Source organism: Lagenorhynchus albirostris, chromosome 10, assembly GCF_949774975.1.
Source record: "Lagenorhynchus albirostris chromosome 10, mLagAlb1.1, whole genome shotgun sequence".
NCBI classification, from domain to species: domain Eukaryota; kingdom Metazoa; phylum Chordata; class Mammalia; order Artiodactyla; family Delphinidae; genus Lagenorhynchus; species Lagenorhynchus albirostris.
The window spans coordinates 68,389,528-68,409,024 of NC_083104.1; the positions used below are offsets into that span (position 1 = coordinate 68,389,528).

General features: G+C 39.8%; 1 protein-coding gene across 1 annotated transcript in view; it reads left to right on the forward strand.

The window, feature by feature from the left end:
• The window catches only part of DNAH8 (dynein axonemal heavy chain 8), a 329,745-nt gene that overhangs the window by 107,139 nt on the left and 203,109 nt on the right, over positions 1–19,497 (forward strand). The gene's annotated exons all lie outside the window — the stretch shown is intronic.

Sequence of the window (19,497 nt, forward strand, 5' to 3'; positions counted from 1 at the left end):
TTATGCCTCCGGCTTTGTTCCTTTTTCTCAAGATTTCTTTGGCTCTATGGGGTCTTTTGTGGTTTCATAAAATTTTTAGGAGTTTTTGTTCTATTTCTTGAAAAATGCCATTGGAATTTTGATAGGTATTGCTTTGAAACTGTAGATTGCTTTGGGTAATGTAGACATTTTAATGATATTAATTCTTGCAACCCATGAACATGGACTATCTTTCCATTTACTTGTGCCTTCTTCAGTTTATTTCATCAATGTATCATAGTTTTCAGTGTACAGGTCTTTTACCCTTTTGTTAAATTTATTCCTAGGTATTTTATTCTTTTTGATGCAATTGTAAATGGAATAGTTTTCTCAATTTCTCTTTCTGGTAGTTCATTATTAGTGCATAAAAATGCAACTGAATTTTGGGGCTTCCCTGGTGGCGCAGTGGTTGAGAGTCCACCTGCCGATGCGGGGGACACGGGTTCGTGCCCCGGTCCGGGAAGATCCCACATGCTGCAGAGCGGCTGGGCCCGTGAGCCATGGCCGCTGAGCCTGCGCATCCAGAGCCTGTGCTCCGCAACGGGAGAGGCCACAACAGTGAGAGGCCCGCGTACCGCAAAAAAAAAAAAAAAAAAAAAGCAACTGATATTTGTATATTGATTTTATATCCTGAAACTTTACTGAATTATTAGTTCTAACGGTTTTTGGTGGCATCTTTAGGGTTTTCTATATGTAATATCATGTCATCTGCCAATACAGACAGTTTTACTTCTTCCTTTCCAATTTGGATGCCTTTTACTTCTTTCTTGCCTAATTGCTCTGGTTAGGTCTTTAGATACCATGTTGAATAAAGGTGGTGAGAGTGGGCATCCTCGTCTTGTTCCTGATCTTAGAGGAAAAGCTTTCAGCTTTTCACCATTGAGTATGATGTTAGCCGTAGGTTTGTCAGATATGACCTTTACTATGTTGAGGTATGTTTCTTCTACATCTGCTTTGTTGAGAGGTTTTATCATGAGTGGATGTTGAATTTTGTCAAAAGCTTTTTCTGCATCTATTGAGATGATCATATGATTTTTATGCTTCATTGTGTTAATGTGGTACATCACATTGATTAGTTTGTGGATATTGAACTATACTTGCATTCATGGAATAAATCCCACTTGATCATGGTGTATGATTTTAATGTATTTTTGAATTCAGCTTGCTAATATTTTGTTGAGAATCTTTGCATCTATGTTCATCAGGGATACTGACCTATAATTTTCTTTTCTTGTGGTGTCCTTGTCTGGTTTTAGTATGAGGATAATGCTGGCCTCATAAAATAAGAAGTGTTCTCTCTCTTTTTTTGGAAGAGTTTGAGGAGACTGGTAGTAATTCTTCTTTAAATGTTTGGTAGAATTCACCAGTGAAGCCATCTGATCCTGGTCTTTTGTTTTTGGGGGAGGTTTTTGGTTACTGATTCAATCTCCTTACTACTAATCAGTCTGTTCAGATTTTCTGTTTTTTCATAATTCAGTCTTGGTGGGTGGCATGTTTCTAGGAACTTATTCATTTCTTCTAGATTGTCAAATTCGTGTGTGTATAATTGATCATAGTAGTCTTTTATGATCCTTCGTATTTGTATGGTATCAATTGTAATGCCTCCTCTTTGGTTTCTGATTTTATTTAGTTGAGTTCTCCCTCACTTTTTCTTGGTGAGTCTGGCTAAAGTTTTGTCTGTTTTGTTTATCTTTTAAAATACCAGCTCTTAGTTTCCTTGATCTTTTCTATTGTCTTTTTAGTCTGTACTCCATTTATTTCCACTCTGGTCTTTGTTATTTCCTTCCATCTACTAACTTTGGGCTTTGTTTGTTCTTCTTTTTCTAACTCTTTGAAGTATAAAGTTAGGTTGTTTATTTGAGATCCCTCTTATTTTTTAATGTAAGGTTTATCTTTATGAACTTCCTTTTTAGAACTGCTCTTGCTGCATCCCTTTAAGTTTTGGTATGCTGTATTTCCATTTTTATCTGTCCCAAGGTATATTTTCATTTCTCTTTTGATTTCTTGTTTGAACCATTGGCTGTTCGATATGAACAACTCTTTGGTTGTTTATAACCAAATATGTGATTAATCTTTACATATTTGTGAATATGTCAGTTTTCTTCTTGTAATTGATTTCTAGTTTCATACCACTGTGGTCAGAAAAGATACTTGACGTGATTTCAGTTTTCTTAAATTTATTAGCACTTGTTTTGTGGCCTAACATGCTCTGTCTGGAGAATGCTTAATGTGCACTTGAGAAGAATATGTATTCTGCTGCATTTCGACGGACTGTTTTGTATATGTCTGTTAAGCTCATCAGATCTAACTTGTTTAAGGCCAATGTTTCCATATTGATTTTCTGTCTGGGTGATCTATCCATTGATGAAAGTGGGGCATTAAAATCCCCTGCTGTTATTACATTGCTACCTATTTCTTCCTTTAGGTCTGTTAATATTTGTTTTATATATTTGAGTTCTCCTATGTTGGGTGCATAAATGTTTACAAACGTTAAAGCCTCTTCTTGGATTGACCCTTTTATTGTTACATAATGATCTTCTTTGTCTCTTATTGTAGTTTTTGTCTTAAAGTCTGTTTTGTCTGATATAAGTTTAGTTACTCCAGCTTTCTTTTGGTTTCCATTTGTGTGGTATATCCCTTGCCATCCCTTCCCTTTCAGTCTATGTGTGCCCTACTTCTGAAGTGAGTCTCTTGTAGGCAGCAGATAGATGGGTCATGCTTTTTATCCATTTAGCCACTCTCTGTCTTTTGATTGGAGAATTTAGTCAATTTACGTACACAATAATTATTATAGTTATGTACCTGTCTTTCTGCTAATTGTTTTCTGGCTATTTGTAATTCCTTTGTTTCTTTCTTCTTCTCTTGTGCTCTTCCTTTGTTGTTTTTTTTTTTTTTTTTAACATCTTTATTGGAGTATAATTGCTTTACAATGGTATGTTAGCTTCAGCTTCACAACAAAATGAATCAGTTATATACATACATATATTCCCATATCTCTTCCCGCTTGCGTCTCCCTCCCTCCCACCCTCCATATCCCACCCCTCCAGGCGGTCACAAAGCACCGAGCTGATCTCCCTGTGCTATGCGGCTGCTTCCCACTAGCTATTTACCTTACGTTTGGTAGTGTATATATTGGTCCATGCCTCTTTATCGCTTTGTCACGGTTTACCCTTCCCCCTCCCCATAACCTCAAGTCCATTCTCTAGTAAGTCTGTGTCTTTATTCCTGTTTCACCCCTAGGTTTTTCATGACATTTTTTTTTAAATTCCATATATATGTGTTAGCATACGGTATTTGTCTTTCTCTTTCTGACTTACTTCACTCTGTATGACAGACTCTAGGTCTATCCACCTCATTACAAATAGCTCAATTTCGTCTCTTTTTATGGCTGAGTAATATTCCATTGTATATATGTGCCACATCTTCTTTATCCATTCATCCGATGATGGACACTTAGGTTGTTTCCATCTCCGGGCTATTGTAAATAGAGCTGCAATGAACATTTTGGTACATGACTCTTTTTGAATTATGGTTTTCTCAGGGTATATGCCCAGTAGTGGGATTGCTGGGTCATATGGTAGTTCTATTTGTAGCTTTTTAAGGAACCTCCATACTGTTCTCCACAGTGGCTGTATCAATTTACATTCCCACCAACAGTGTAAGAGGGTTCCCTTTTCTCCACACCCTCTCCAGCATTTATTGTTTCTAGATTTTTTGATGATGGCCATTCTGACTGGTGTGAGATGATATCTCATTGTAGTTTTGATTTGCATTTCTCTCATGATTAGTGATGTTGAGCATTCTTTCATGTGTTTGTTGGCACTCTGTATATCTTCCTTGGAGAAATGTCTATTTAGGTCTTCTGCCCATTTTTGGATTGGGTTGTTTGTTTTTTTGTTATTAAGCTGCATGAGCTGCTTATAAATTTTGGAGATCAATCCTTTGTCAGTTGCTTCATTTGCAAATATTTTCTCCCATTCTGAGGGTTGTCTTTTGGTCTTCTTTATGGTTTCCTTTGCTGCGCAAAAGCTTTTAAGTTTCATTAGGTCCCATTTGTTTACTCTTGTTTTTATTTCCATTTCTCTAGGAGGTGGGTCAAAAAGGACCTTGCTGTGATTTATGTCATAGAGTGTTCTGCCTATGTTTTCCTCTAAGAGTTTGATAGTTTCTGGCCTTACATTTAGGTCTTTAATCCATTTTGAGCTTATTTTTGTGTATGGTGTTAGGGAGTGATCTAATTTCATACCTTTACATGTAGCTGTCCAGTTTTCCCAGCACCACTTATTGAATAGGCTGTCCTTTCTCCACTGTACATTTCTGCCTCCTTTGTCAAAGATAAGGTGACCATATGTGCGTGGGTTTATCTCTGGGCTTTCTATCCTGTTCCATTGATCTATCTTTCTGTTTTTGTGCCAGTACCATACCGTCTTGATAACTGTAGCTTTGTAGTATAGTCTGAAGTCTGGGAGCCTGATTCCTCCAGTTCCTTCTTTCGTTCTCAAAATTGCTTTGGCTATTCGGGGTCTTTTGTGTTTCCATACAAATTGCAAAATTTTTTGTTCTAGTTCTGTGAAAAATGCCAGTGGTAGTTTGATAGGGATTGCATTGAATCTATAGATTGCTTTCGGTAGTAGAGTCATTTTCACAATGTTGATTCTTCCAATCCAAGAACATGGTATATCTCTCCATCTATTTGTATCGTCTTTAATTTCTTTCATCAGTGTCTTATAATTTTCTGCATACAGATCTTTTGTCTCCTTAGGTAGGTTTATTCCTAGATATTTTATTCTTTTTGTTGCAATGGTAAATGGGAGTGTTTTCTTGATTTCACTTTCAGATTTTTCATCATTAGTATATAGGAATGCCAGAGATTTCTGTGCATTAATTTTGTATCCTGCCACTTTACCAAATTCATTGATTAGCTCTAGTAGTTTTCTGGTAGCATCTTTAGGGTTCTCTATGTATAGGATCATGTCATCTGCAAACAGTGACAGCTTTACTTCTTCTTTTCCGATTTGGATTCCTTTTATTTCCTTTTCTTCTCTGATTGCTGTGGCTAAAACTTCCAAAACTATGTTGAATAAGAGTGGTGAGAGTGGGCAACCTTGTCTTGTTCCTGATCTTAGTGGAAATGCTTTCAGTTTTTCACCATTGAGGATGATGTTTGCTGTGGGCTTGTCATATATGGCCTTTATTATGTTGAGGAAAGTTCCCTCTATGCCTACTTTCTGCAGGGTTTTTATCATAAATGGGTGTTGAATTTTGTCAAAAGCTTTCTCTGCATCTATTGAGATGATCATATGGTTTTTCTCCTTCAGTTTGTTAATATGGTTTATCACATTGATAGATTTGCGTATATTGAAGAATCCTTGCATTCCTGGAATAAACCCCACTTGATCATGGTGTATGATCCTTTTAATGTGCTGTTGGATTCTGTTTGCTAGTATTTTGTTGAGGATTTTTGCATCTATGTTCATCAGTGATATTGGCCTGTAGTTTTCTTTCTTTGTGACATCCTTGTCTGGTTTTGGTATCAAGGTGATGGTGGCCTCGTAGAAGGAGTTTGGGAGTGTTCCTCCCTCTGCTATATTTTGGAAGAGTTTGAGAAGGATGGGTGTTAGCTCTTCTCTAAATGTTTGATAGAATTTGCCTGTGAAGCCATCTGGTCCTGGGCTTTTCTTTGTTGGAAGATTTTTAATCACAGTTTCAATTTCAGTGCTTGTGATTGGTCTGTTCATATTTTCTATTTCTTCCTGATTCAGTCTTGGCAGGTTGTGCATTTCCAAGAATTTGTCCATTTCTTCCAGATTGTCCATTTTATTGGCATAGAGTTGCTTGTAGTAATCTCTCATGATCTCTTTTATTTCTGCAGTGTCAGTTGTTACCTCTCCTTTTTCATTTCTAATTCTATTGATTTGAGTCTTCTCCCTTTTTTTCTTGATGAGTCTGGCTAGTGGTTTATCTATTTTGTTTATCTTCTCAAAGAACCAGCTTTTAGTTTTATTGATCTTTGCTATTGTTTCCTTCATTTCTTTTTCATTTATTTCTGATCTGATTTTTATGATTTCTTTCCTTCTGCTAGCTTTGGGGTTTTTTTGTTCTTCTTTCTCTAATTGCTTGAGGTGCAAGGTTAGGTTGTTTATTCGAGATGTTTCCTGCTTCTTAAGGTGGGCTTGTATTGCTATAAACTTCCCCCTTAGAACTGCTTTTGCTGCATCCCACAGGTTTTGGGTCGTTGTGTCTCCATTGTCGTTTGTTTCTAGGTATTTTTTGATTTCCTCTTTGATTTCTTCAGTGGTCACTTCATTATTAAGTAGTGTATTGTTTAGCCTCCATGTGTTTGTATTTTTTACAGATCTTTTCCTGTAATTGATATCTAGTCTCATGGCGTTGTGGTCAGAAAAGATACTTGATACAATTTCAATTTTCTTAAATTTACCAAGGCTTGATTTGTGACCCAAGATATGATCTATCTTGGAGAATGTTCCATGAGCACTTGAGAAAAATGTGTATTCTGTTGTTTTTGGATGGAATGTCCTATAAATATCAATTAACTCCATCTCGTTTAATGTATCATTTAAAGCTTGTGTTTCCTTATTTATTTTCATTTTGGATGATCTGTCCATTGGTGAAAGTGGGGTGTTAAAGTCCCCTACTATGAATGTGTTACTGTCGATTTCCCCTTTTATGGTTGTCAGTATTTGCCTTATGTATTGAGGTGCACCTAAGTTGGGTGCATAAATATTTACAATTGTTATATCTTCCTCTTGGATCGATCCCTTGATCATTATGTAGTGTCCTTCTTTGTCTCTTCTAATAGTCTTTGTTTTAAAGTCTATTTTGTCTGATATGAGAATTGCTACTCCAGCTTTCTTTTGGTTTCCATTTGCATGAAATACCTTTTTCCATCCCCTTACTTTCAGTCTGTATGTGTCTCTAGGTCTGAAGTGGGTCTCTTGTAGACAGCAAATATATGGGTCTTGTTTTTGTATCCATTCAGCCAATCTGTGTCTTTTGGTGGGAGCATTTAGTCCATTTACATTTAAGGTAATTATCGATATGTGTGTTCCTATTCCCATTTTCTTAATTGTTTTGGGTTCATTATTGTAGGTCCTTTTCTTCTTTTGTGTTTCTTGCCTAGAGAAGTTCCTTTAGCAGTTGTTGTAGAGCTGGTTTGGTGGTGCTGAACTCTCTCAGCTTTTGCTTGTCTGTAAAGGTTTTAATTTCTCCATCAAATCTGAATGAGATCCTTGCTGGGTAAAGTAATCTTGGTTGCAGGTTTTTCTCCTTCAACACTTTCAATATGTCCTGCCACTCCCTTCTGGCTTGCAGAGTTTCTGCTGAAAGATCAGCTGTTAACCTTATGGGGATTCCCTTGTGTGTTATTTGTTGTTTTTCCCTTGCTGCTTTTAATATGTTTTCTTTGTATTTAATTTTTGACAGTTTGATTAATATGTGTCTTGGCGTATTTCTCCTTGGATTTATCCTGTATGGGACTCTCTGTGCTTCCTGGACTTGATTAACTATTTCTTTTCCCATATTAGGGAAGTTTTCAACTATAATCTCTTCAAATATTTTCTCAGTCCCTTTCTTTTTCTCTTCTTCTTCTGGAACCCCTATAATTCGAATGTTGGTGCGTTTAATGTTGTCCCAGAGGTCTCTGAGACTGTCCTCAGTTCTTTTCATTCTTTTTTCTTTTTTCTGCTCTGCAGTAGTTATTTCCACTATTTTATCTTCCAGGTCACTTATCCGTTCTTCTGCCTCAGTTATTCTGCTATTGATCCCATCTAGAGTATTTTTAATTTCATTTATTGTGTTGTTCATCGTTGCTTGTTTCATCTTTAGTTCTTCTAGGTCCTTGTTAACTGATTCTTGCAATTTGTCCATTCTATTGTCCATTCTATCTCCAAGATTTCGGATCAACCTTACTATCATTATTCTGAATTCTTTTTCAGGTAGACTGCCTATTTCCTCTTCATTTGTTAGGTCTGGTGGGTTTTTATCTTGCTCCTTCATCTGCTGTGTGTTTTTCTGTCTTTTCATTTTGCTTATCTTACTGTGTTTGGGGTCTCCTTTTTTGCAGGCTGAAGGTTCGTAGTTCCTGTTGTTTTTTGTGTCTGTCCCCAGTGGCTAAGGTTGGTTCAGTGGGTTGTGTAGGCTTCCTGGTGGAGGGTACTAGTGCCTGTGTTCTGGTGGATGAGGCTGGATCTTGTCTTTCTGGTGGGCAGGTCCACGTCTGGTGGTGTGTTTTGGGGTGTCTGTAGACTTACTATGATTTTGGGCAGCCTCTCTGCTAATGGGTGGGGTTGTGTTCCTGTCTTGCTAGTTGTTTGGCATAGGATGTCTAGCACTGTAGCTTGCTGGTCGTTGAGTGAAGCTGGGTGCTGGCGTTGAGATGGAGATCTCTCGGAGATTTTTGCTGTTTGATATTATGTGCAGCTGGGAGGCCTCTTGTGGACCAGTGTCCTGAAGTTGGCTCTCCCACCTCAGAGGCACAGCACTGACTCCTGGCTGCAGCACCAAGGGCCTTTCATCCACAGGGCTCCTTAATTTGGGATGATTCGTTGTCTATTCAGGTATTCCACAGATGCAGGGTATATCAAGTTGATTGTGGAGCTTTAATCCGCTGCTTCTGAGGCTGCTGGGAGAGATTTCCCTTTCTCTTCTTTGTTCTGACAGTTCCCAGGGGCTCAGCTTTGGATTTGGCCCCGCCTGTGCGTGTAGGTCGCCGGAGGGCGTCTGTTCTTTGCTCAGACAGGACGGGGTTAAAGGAGCCGCTGATTTGGAGGCTCTGGCTCACCCAGGCCGGGGGGTAGGGAGGGTCACGGAGTGCGGGGCGGGCCTGCAGCGGCAGAGGCCGGCGTGACGCTGCAGCCTGAGGGCGCCGTGCGCTCTCCCGGGGGAGCCGTCCCTGGATCCCGGGACCCCGGCAGTGGCGGGCTGCACAGGCTCCCCGGAAGGGCGTGTGGCTAGTGACCTGTGCTCGCACACAGGCCTCCTGACGGCGGCAGCAGCGGCCTCAGCGTCCCATGTCCGTCTCTGGGCTCCGCAATCTTAGCCGCGGCTCGTGCCCGTCCCTGGAGCCCTCTCAAGCAGCGCTCTCAATCCCCTCTCCTCGCGCACCAGGAAACAAAGAGGGACGCAAAAGTCTCTTGCCTCTTCGGCAGGTCCAGACCCCTCCCCGGACTCTCTCCCGGCCAGCCGCGGCGCACCAACGCCCTGCAGGCTGTGTTCACGCCGCCAACCTCAGTCCTGTCCCGGCGCTCCGACAAAAGCCGGAGCCTCAGCTCCCAGTCCCGCCCGCCCCGGCGGGCGAGCAGACAAGCCTCTCGGCTGGTGAGTGCCGGTCGGCCCGATCCTCTGCGCTGGAATCTGTCCGCTTTGCCCTCCGCACCCCTGTTGCTGCGCTCTCCTCCGCGGCTCCCAAGCTCCCCCACTCCGCCTCCCGAAGTCTCCACCCGCGAAGGGGCTTCCTAGTGTGTGGACACTTTTCCTCCTTCACAGCTCTCTCCCGCTGGTGCAGGACCCGTCCCTATCCTTTTGTCTCTGTTTAGTTTTTTCTTTTGCCCTAACCAGGTACGTGGGGGGTTCCTTGCCTTTTGGGAGGTCTGAGGTCTTCTGCCAGCGTTCGGTAGGTGCTCCGTAGGAGTTGTTCCACGCGTAGATGTACTTCTGGTGTATCTGTGGAGAGGAAGGTGATCTCCGCGTCTTACTCTTCCGCCATCTTCCCGGAAGTCTTCCTTTGTTGTTTGATGATTTTTCCATTGTGGTATGCTTAGACCCCTTTCTATTCACCTTTTGGGTATCTACTATCTACTATAGGTGTTTGCTTTGTGGTTACCATAAGGCTTACATAAAAAAAACTTATATTTATAACAGTCTATTTTTAAAAATATTTATTTATTTATTTGGCTGCATTGGGTCTTCGTTGCTGTGCGTGGGCTTTCTCTAGTTGCAGCGAGCGGGGGCTACTCTTCATTGTGGTGCGCGAGCTTCTCATTGTGGTGACTTCTCTTGTTGTGGAGCACGGGCTCTAGAGCGCAGGCTCAGTAGTTGTGGTGCACGGGCTTAGTTGCTCTGCAGCAGGTGGGATCTTCCAGGACCAGGAATAGAACCCGTGTCCCCTGCATTGGCAGGTGGATTCTTAACCACTGTGTCACAAGGGAAGTTCCTATAACAGTCTCTTTTAAGTTGCTAACTACTGAAGTTGGAATGCATTCTAAAGCTCTACATTTTTACTCCCCCCACCACAGTTTGTTTTTGGTGTCACAGTTTACATCTTTTTCTCTTATGTATCCATTAACAAATTACTCTAGTTTTAGTTATGTTTACTAATTTGGTCTTTTAACCTTCACACTAGATTTATAAGTGATGAACCCACCACATTTTACAACATTAGACTATTCTTTTTTTTTTCTTAACATCTTTATTGGAGTATAATTGCTTTACAATGGTGTGTTAGTTTCTGCTATATAACAAAGTGAATCAGCTATACATATACATATATCCCCATGTCTACTCCCTCTTGCATCTCCCTCCCACCCTCCCTATCTCACCCCTCTAGGTGGTCACAAAGCACTGAGCTGATCTCCCTATCCCGTGCTGCTGCTTCCCACTAGCTATCTATTTTACATTTGGTAGTGTATATATAAGTCCATGCCACTCTCTCACTTCTTCCCAGCTTATCCTTCCCCCTCCTTGTGTCCTCAAGTCCATTCTCTACGTCTGCGTCTTTATTCCTGTCCTACCCCTAGGTTCTTCAGAACCATTTATTTTTTTAGATTCTATATATATGTGTTAGCATATGGCATTTGTTTTTCTCTTTCTGACTTACTTCCCTCTGTATGACAGACTCTAGGTTCATAGTTCACTACAAAGAGTTCAATTTCATTTCTTTTTATGGCTGAGTAATATTCCATTGTATGTATGTGCCACATCTTCTTTATCCATTCATCTGTCGATGGACACTTAGGTTGCTTCCATGTCTTGGCTATTGTAAATAGAGCTGCAATGAACATTGTGGTACATGACTCTTTTTGAATTATGGTTTTCTCAGGGTATATGCCCAGTAGTGGGATTGCTGGGTCGTATGGTAGTTCTATTTTTAGTTTTGTAAGGAACCTCCATACTGTTCTTCACAGTGGCTGTATCAATTTACATTCCCACCAACAGTGCAAGAGGGTTCCCTTTTCCCCACACCCTCTCCAGCGTTTATTGTTTCTAGATTTTTTGATGATGGCCATTCTGACCGGTATGAGGTGATACCTCATTGTAGTTTTGATTTGCATTTCTCTAATGATTAGTGATGTTGAGCATCCTTTCATGTGTTTGTTGGCAATCTGTATATCTTCTTGGGAGAAATGTCTATTTAGGTCCTCTGCCCATTTTTGGATTGAGTTGTTTGTTTTTTTGATACTGAGCTGCATGAGCTGCTTATATATTTTGGAGATTAATCCTTTGTCAGTTACTTCATTTGCAAATATTTTCTCCCATTCTGAGGGTTGTCTTTTCGTCTTGTTTATGGTTTCCTTTGCTATGCAAAAGCTTTTAAGTTTCATTAGGTCTCATTTATTTATTTATTTATTTATTTTTCATTTCTCTAGGAGGTGGGTCAAAAAGGATCTTGCTGTGACTTATGTCATAGAGTGTTCTGCCTATGTTTTCCTCTAGGAGTTTTAGGGTGTCTGGCCTTACATTTAGGTCTTTAATCCATTCTAGTTTATTTTTGTGTATGGTGTTAGGGAGTGTTCTAATTTAATTCTTTTACATTTAGCTTTCCCGTTTTCCCAGCACCACTTATTGAAGAGGCTGTCTTTCCTCCACTGTATATTCTTGCCTCCTTTGTCAAAGATAAGGTGACCGTAGGTGCGTGGGTTTATCTCTGGGCTTTCTATCTTGTTCCATTGATCTATATTTCTATTTTTTTGTTTTTGTTTTTGTTTTTTTTTGCGTTACGCGGGCCTCTCACTGTTGTGGCCTGTCCCGTTGCGGAGCACAGGCTCCAGATGCACAGGCTCAGCGGCCATGGCTCACGGGCCCAGCTGCTCCACGGCATGTGGGATCCTCCTGGACTGGGGCATGAACCCGTATCCCCTGCATTGGCAGGCAGACTCTCAACCACTGCACCACCAGGGAAGCCCTATATTTCTATTTTTGTGCCAGTACCATACTGTCTTGATTACTGTAGCTTTGTAGTATAGTCTGAAGTCAAAGAACCTGATTCCTCCAGCTCCATTCTTCTTTCTCAAGATTGCTTTGGCTATTCGGGGTCTTTTGTGTTTCCCTAAAAATTGTGCAATTTTTTTGTTCTAGTTCTGTGAAAAATGCCATTGGTAGTTTGATAGAGATTGCATTGAATCTGTAGATTGCTTTGGGTAGTATAGTCATTTTCAAAATGTTGATTCTTCCAATTCAAGTACATGGTATATCTCTCCATCTGTTTGTATCATCTTTAATTTCTTTCATCAGTGTCTTATAGTTTTCTGCATACAGGTCTTTTGTCTCCTTAGGTAGGTTTATTCCTAGGTATTTTATTTTTTTGTTTGCAGTGGTAAACAGGAATGTTTCCTTAATTTCTCTTTCAGGTTTTTCATCATTAGTATTTAGGAATGCAAGAGATTTCTGTGCATTAATTTTGTATCATGCTACATTACCAACTCTATTGGTTAGTTCTAGTAGTTTTCTGGTAACATCTTTAGGATTCTCTATGTATAGTATCATGTCATCTGCAAACAGTGACAGCATTACTTCTTCTTATCTGATTTGGATTCCTTTCATTTCTTTTTCTTCTCTGATTGCTGTGGCTAAAACTTCTAAAACTATGTTGAATAAGAGTGGTGAGAGTGGGAAACCTTGTCTTGTTCCTGATCTTAGTGAAAATGGTTTCAGTTTTTCACCATTGAGAATGATGTTGGCTGTGGGTTTGTCATATATGGCCTTTATTATGTTGAGGTAAGTTTCCTCTATGCCTACTTAATGGAGGGTTTTTATCATAAATAGGTGTTGAATTTTGTCCCAAGCTTTTTCTGCATCTAATGTGATGATATATGGTTGTTATCCTTCAATTTGTTAATATGGTGTATCACATTGATTGATCTGTGTATATTGAAGAATCCTTGCATTCCTGGGATAAACCCCACTTGATCATGGTGTATGATCCTTTTAATGTGCTGTTGGATTCTGTTTGCTAGCATTTTGTTGAGGATTTTTGCATCTATGTTCATCAGTGATATTAGCCTGTAGTTTTCTTTCTTTGTGACATCTTTGTCTGGTTTTGTATCAGGGTGATGGTGGTCTCGTAGAATGAGTTTGGGAGTGTTTCTCCCCTCCCTCTGCTATATTTTGGAAGAGTTTGAGAAGGATAGGTGTTAACTCTTCTCTAAATGTTTGATAGAATTCGTCTGTGAAGCCGTCTGGGCCTGGGCTTTTGTTGTTGGAATATTTTTAATGACAGTCTCAATTTCACTGCTTGTGATTGGTCTGTTGATATTTTCTATTTCTTCCTGGTTCAGGCTCAGAAGGTTGTGCATTTCTAAGAATTTGTCCATTTCTTCCAGGTTGTCCATTTTATTGGCATATAGTTGCTTGTAGTAATCTCTCATAATCCTTTGTATTTCTGCAGTGTCAGTTGTTATTTCTCCTTTTTCATTTCTAATTCTACTGATTTGAGTCTTCTCCCTTTTTCTCTTGATGAGTCTGGCTAATGGTTTATCAATTTTGTTTATCTTCTCAAAGAACCAGCTTTTGGTTTTATTGATGTATGCTATTGTTTCCTTCATTTCTCTTTTGTTTATTTCTGATCTGATCTTTATGATTTCTTTCCTTCTGCTAGCTTTGGGGTTTTTTTGTTCTTCTTTCTGTAATTGCTTTAGGTGTAAGGTTAGGTTGTTTATTTGAAATGTTTCTTGTTTCTTGAGGTAGGATTGTATTGCTATAAATTTCCCTCTTAGAACTGCTTTTGCTGCATCCCATAGGTTTTGGGTTGTCGGGTTTTCATTGTCATTTGTTTCTAGGTATTTTTTGATTTCCTCTTTGATTCTTCAGTGATCTCTTGGTTATTAAATAGTGTATTGTTTAGCCTCCCTGTGTTTGTATTTTTTAGAGATATTTTTCCTGTAATTGATATCTAGTCTCATAGCGTTGTGGCCAGAAAAGATACTTGATACAATTTCAATTTTCTTAAATTTACCAAGGCTTGATTTGTGACCCAAGATATGATCTATCCTGGAGAATGTTCCATGAGCACTTGAGAGGAAAGTGTATTCTGTTCTTTTTGGATGGAATGTCTTATAAATATCAGTTAAGTCCATCTTGTTTAATGTATCATTTAAAGCTTGTGTTTCCTTATCTATTTTCATTTTGGATGATCTGTCCATTGGTGACAGTGGGGTGTTAAAGTCCCCTACTATGATTGTGTTACTGTTGATTTCCCCTTTTATGGCAGTTAGCATTTGCCTCATGTACTGAGGTGCTCCTGTGTTTGGTGTGTCAATATTTACAATTGTTATATCTTCTTCTTGGATTGGTCTGTTGATAATTATGTAGTGTCCTTCTGTGTGTCTTGCAATAGTCTTTATTTTAAAGTCTATTTTGTCTGATATGAGAATTGCTACTCCAGCCTTCTTTTGATTTCCCTTTGCATGGAATATCTTTTTCCATCCCCTCACTTTCAGTGTGTATGTGTCCCTATGTCTGAAGTGGGTCTCTTGTAGAACAGCGTATATATGGGTCTTGTTTTTGTATCCATTCAACCAGTCTGTGTCTGTTGGTTGGATCATTGAAACCATTTACGTTTAAGGTAATTATCAAAATGTATGTTCCTATTACCATTTCCTTAATTGTTTTAGGTTTTTTATTGTAGGTCTTTTCCTTCTCTTGTGTTTCCTGCCTAGTAGTTCCTTTAGCATTTGTTCTAAAGCTGGTTTGGTGGTGCTCAGTTCTCTTAGCTTTTGCTTTTTTCTAAAGGCTTTAATTTCTTCATCGATGAGATCCTTGCTTGGTAGAATAATCTTGGTTGTAGGTTTTTCCCTTTCATCACTTTAAATATGTCCTGCCACTCCCTTCTGACTTGCAGAGTTTCTCCTGAAAGATCAGCTGTTAACCTTATGGGGATTCCCTTGTATGTTATTTGTTGCTTTTCTCTTGCTGCTTTTAATATTTTTTCTTTGTGTTTAATTTTTGATAGTTTGATTAATGTGTCTTGGCGTGTTTCTCCTTGGATTTATCCTGTATGGGACTCTCTGTGCTTCCTGGACTTGATTGACTATTTCCTTTCCCATATTAGGGAAGTTTTCAACTATAATCTCTTCAAATATTTTCTCAGTCCCTTTCTTTTTCTCTTCTTCTTCTGGGACCCCTATAATTCGAATATTGATGCATTTAATGTTGTCCCAGAGATCTCTGAGACCGTGCTCAATTGTTTTTCATTCTTTTTTCTTTATTCTCCTCTGCAGTAGTTATTTCCACTATTTTATCTTCCAGGTCACTTATCCATTCTTCTGCCTCAGTTATTCTGCTATTAATTCCTTCTAGAGAATTTTTAGTTTCAATAATTGTGTTGTTCAACATTGTTTGTTTGCTCTTTAGTTCTTCTAGGTCCTTGTTGAAAGTTTTTTATATTTTCTCCATTCTATTTCCAAGATCTTGGATCATCTTTACTATCACTATTCTGAATTCTTTTTCAGGTAGACTGCCTATTTCCCCTTCATTTGTTTGGTCTGGTGGGTTTTTACCTTGCTCCTTCATCTGCTGTGTGTTTCTCTGTCTTCTCATTTTGCGTAACTTACCGTGTTTGGGGGTCTCCTTTTCACAGGCTGCAGGTTCGTAGTTCCCATTTGTTTGGTGTCTGCCCCCAGTGGCTTAGCTTGGTTCAGTGGCTTGTGTAGGCTTCCTGGTAGAGGGGACTAGTGCTTGTGTTCTCGTGAATGAGGCTGGATCTTGTCTTTCTGGTGGCCAGAACTGCATCCAGTGGTGTGTTTTGGGGTGTCTGTGACCTTATTATGATTTTAGGCAGCCTCTCTGCTAATGGGTCGGGTTGTGTTCCTGTCTTGCTAGTTGTTTGGCATAGGGTGTCCAAAACTGTAGCTTGCTGGTCATTGAGTGGAGCTGGGTCTTTGCGTTAAGATGGAGATCTCTGGGAGAGCTTTCACTATTTGATATCATGTGGAGCTGGGAAGTCTCTGGTGGACTAATGTCCTGAACTGGGGTCTCCCACCTCAGAGGCTCAGGCCTGACACCCAGCCAGAGTACCAAGACCCTGTCAGCCACATGGCTTTTGTAGAATTTCTTCAGGGACTTCTGGTTGAGGCTTGGCTCCCAGTTGTAATAGTGCAGCTTGGAGGGTGCAGGCTTGCTTTTTCAATCAGCTTGGCAAACTCGCAGATTCACTCCTGCACACTCTGGCTGCCATTCCTGGAGCTTTCCAGCCTGCTGGCCTGAGGCTAGAGTATTCTGAACTTTACTATTTATTTCCCTTTACCAGTGAGAGTTATACTGTCATATACTTTCCTGTTACCAATTAGCATCCTTTCATTTTAGCCTAAAGAAGTCCCTTTAACATTTCTTGGAAGACTCATGTAGTGGTGATGAACTCCTTTAGGCTTTTGCTTGTCTGAAAAACTCTTGATCTCTCCTTCAGTTCTGAAGGACAACTTCACCATGTACAGTATTCTTGGTGGCGGGTTTTTTCTTTTAGCACTTTGAGTATATTGTGCCACTCCCTTTTGTCCTGCAAAGTTCCTGCTGAAAAATCTGCTGATAGTCTCATGGGGTGCCCTTGTATGTAACAAGTTGTCTTTCTCTTGCTGTTTTTAAGATCTCTCCTTGTCTTTAACTTTTGACACTTTAATTACGTGTTTTGTTGTGAGTCTCTCTGGGTATATCTGCATGTTAAACAAATAGGCCTTTTTTTTTCACAGAAGGACTAGGTGCTTTTTAGTCAGTTGTCTCTGTGCTGGGCCCTGGGTTGGTTGAGTACAAACAAGCCATTTAAGAACTATTTGTCAGTTTACTATGGCCTTGTGGGTCTCATGGACATAAGCCCTGAATTTTGGGGTGCTCACCTCTCAGGTACAGGTCTTAAAAGTTGGGGTGCCCGATGTGGAGTTCAAATCGTTTGCTCCTCAGGGAGAACCTCTGGTCTGTGGGTTCCTTCCCGATTGTGGGTCTCTGTGCCAGGAGTGGGGCTGAACATGAGATTCTGTCTCAGCTTCTCCTGCCAGTTTTGATGTGAGTTTTTCCTTGTTCACCTAATGTGTTAGAGTTGCTCAACTAGTTTTTGGGTTTCTTTGAGTTCCATATGTAGCTGTAGGTTTGGTGTGTCCATGGGAGGAGGTGAGTTCAGTATCGTCCTATGTCACCATCTTGATCTAGAACTTAGTTCTTTTTCTTTTGTGACCACCTGTTCTTTTTTCATTTCTACATTTTTTCTGTCCTTTTTATAGATTCTTAGATTTATAGATTATTAAATCTACATATATTCTCAAATATTTTATATATTCTCAAGCCTATAAATCTCAAATTTTTAGAGTTCTTCATTTATCTCTTTGAGCATCCTAAACATAATTATTTTTAAATTTTTTATTATGGAAAATTTCAAAGAAAAGTAGGGATCCTCTTGCTTCCAAAATTATCACCTCATGGCCAATATAAGTTCATCTCTACCTCCTATACTCCAAGGCCCCCAGATTAACCATAATTAAAGATTATTTTTCAGATTGTTCTATACAATTAATTTCACCTAGACTGAGTGTTTACTCAGATTGTTTTTTATGTTGGCTATCTCTCTCAGTATCGGATTTCTTTTCATGGGTTTTGCAATTTTTTTTTTTTCACTTTTTTTTTCGGCTGCACCACGCGGCTTGCAAGATCTTAGTTCCCCAGCCAGGGATTGAACCTGGGCCCTTGGCAGTGAAGGCGTGGAGTCCTAACCACAGGACTGCCAGAGAATTCCCAAGGGTTTTGCAATTTTTATTTTATAGAGGACTCATTTTGAGTGGCGAGCTTTAAAAAATGTGGCTTTTATGATTTGTTAAAATTGTTTTTCTCCTTCTGCATTTTAGCCTTCCTTAGGAGTCTAGTGGTTTTGTGGCTTCTTCCTGCATCCCCCATCTCCTCAAGTCCAGAGCCAGCTGTTACAATAGTGGTTTACATCCCCTACTCTGCTGTGGTGGGGCAGACCCAGGCAGAGCTGACCTGTCTCAGGTCTTGGTTGTGGACCTGGATCTGTCACCCCATCCGCCACATCCCTAGGTTCATTTAATCTAGATGACCAGATTGCAGCTACAGACAGCCTCCTTCCACAGTGGAGGGATCTAGACCATAGTCCTGATGGTCCCTTTCATACAGGCCACTTTTAGTCTCCTCTGTCCTGCAGGAGCCAAGGGGTTGGCACCCACTGACCAGAGCCCTCAGGCCTGGGCTTCAGCTCCACCTCCTGGCTTGCATGTCTTTTTCACTTCTAGTTCATGGAGATGTTTACCTTGTTTTTAAGTCTTAATGTGTTTGTTTTTTACCTTCTCTTTTTGTGTTTTTTACATTATTCTATGTTTTTGGAGGCGAAAACTGCACCCCATGACCAGAAATATCCCCTAAATATATGGTTTTGAGTTTTCTGCCGCCTCCTTGCCTCTTTTTAGCAACATGCACGCCACAAGTTTTGTTTTCAAAGCATTTTTGTCCTATTTATAAATGCCATTCAGATACTACTGAGGGAAATAAAGAGTTTAAGAAACCTTTGGTGACCACCTCATTCTTATATAAGTAGGTTTTTACACTTAAGAGTATAGCTATTCATAGGCTGTGCTTTGAAAACTTGATTTTGCAAGTCCAAGGAATTCTGGGATTCAGTTATTAACTATTCTTACCCCAAAACAGACTCTTAGTGTTGTCTACACTGGTGTATTCTGTTTTCTTTACCCCATATGCCCTGCTGTTAGCCAAGCTGGATTCTTACTGTTACTTCATTCATGGCCTCTAAAGGAAGCCTTTTCCCTTCCTGTAAAATGTCTTCTCCCTCCTCCTTTTGGAATCCCACTTATTCTCAGATGCTCCCTCCTCAATGAAGCCTTTCCTCCTTGCTGCAGGCGAAAGTCATTTCTCCTCCTCAGAACTCAAAACAGTTCACACCACTCTTATTACACTTACTACACACTAATTTGTAATATAACCATTTGTGGAAATTCCTTGAACCTTTATATTCCTTCCCCTCTCTGAGCTTCTGTGACTCTAAGTATGAAAATTAATTGAGGCATGTTGCAGAAAAGACCTTACTTTTATTTTCCTTTGTGAAACTTTCATATCAAAGATTCTCAGAAAAACAGAAAAACCCATTAAAAATAGAATTAACTTTTAATCAAGTGAGATATTCATATTTGGGCCAGAACAGGCAGGAATATAGCAATGTTTATATGTTACTTTAAAGAGTTCAAAAGAGTCTCATATATATTCTCATTTGCTTCTCATAGCAAGCTGCTGAGATAG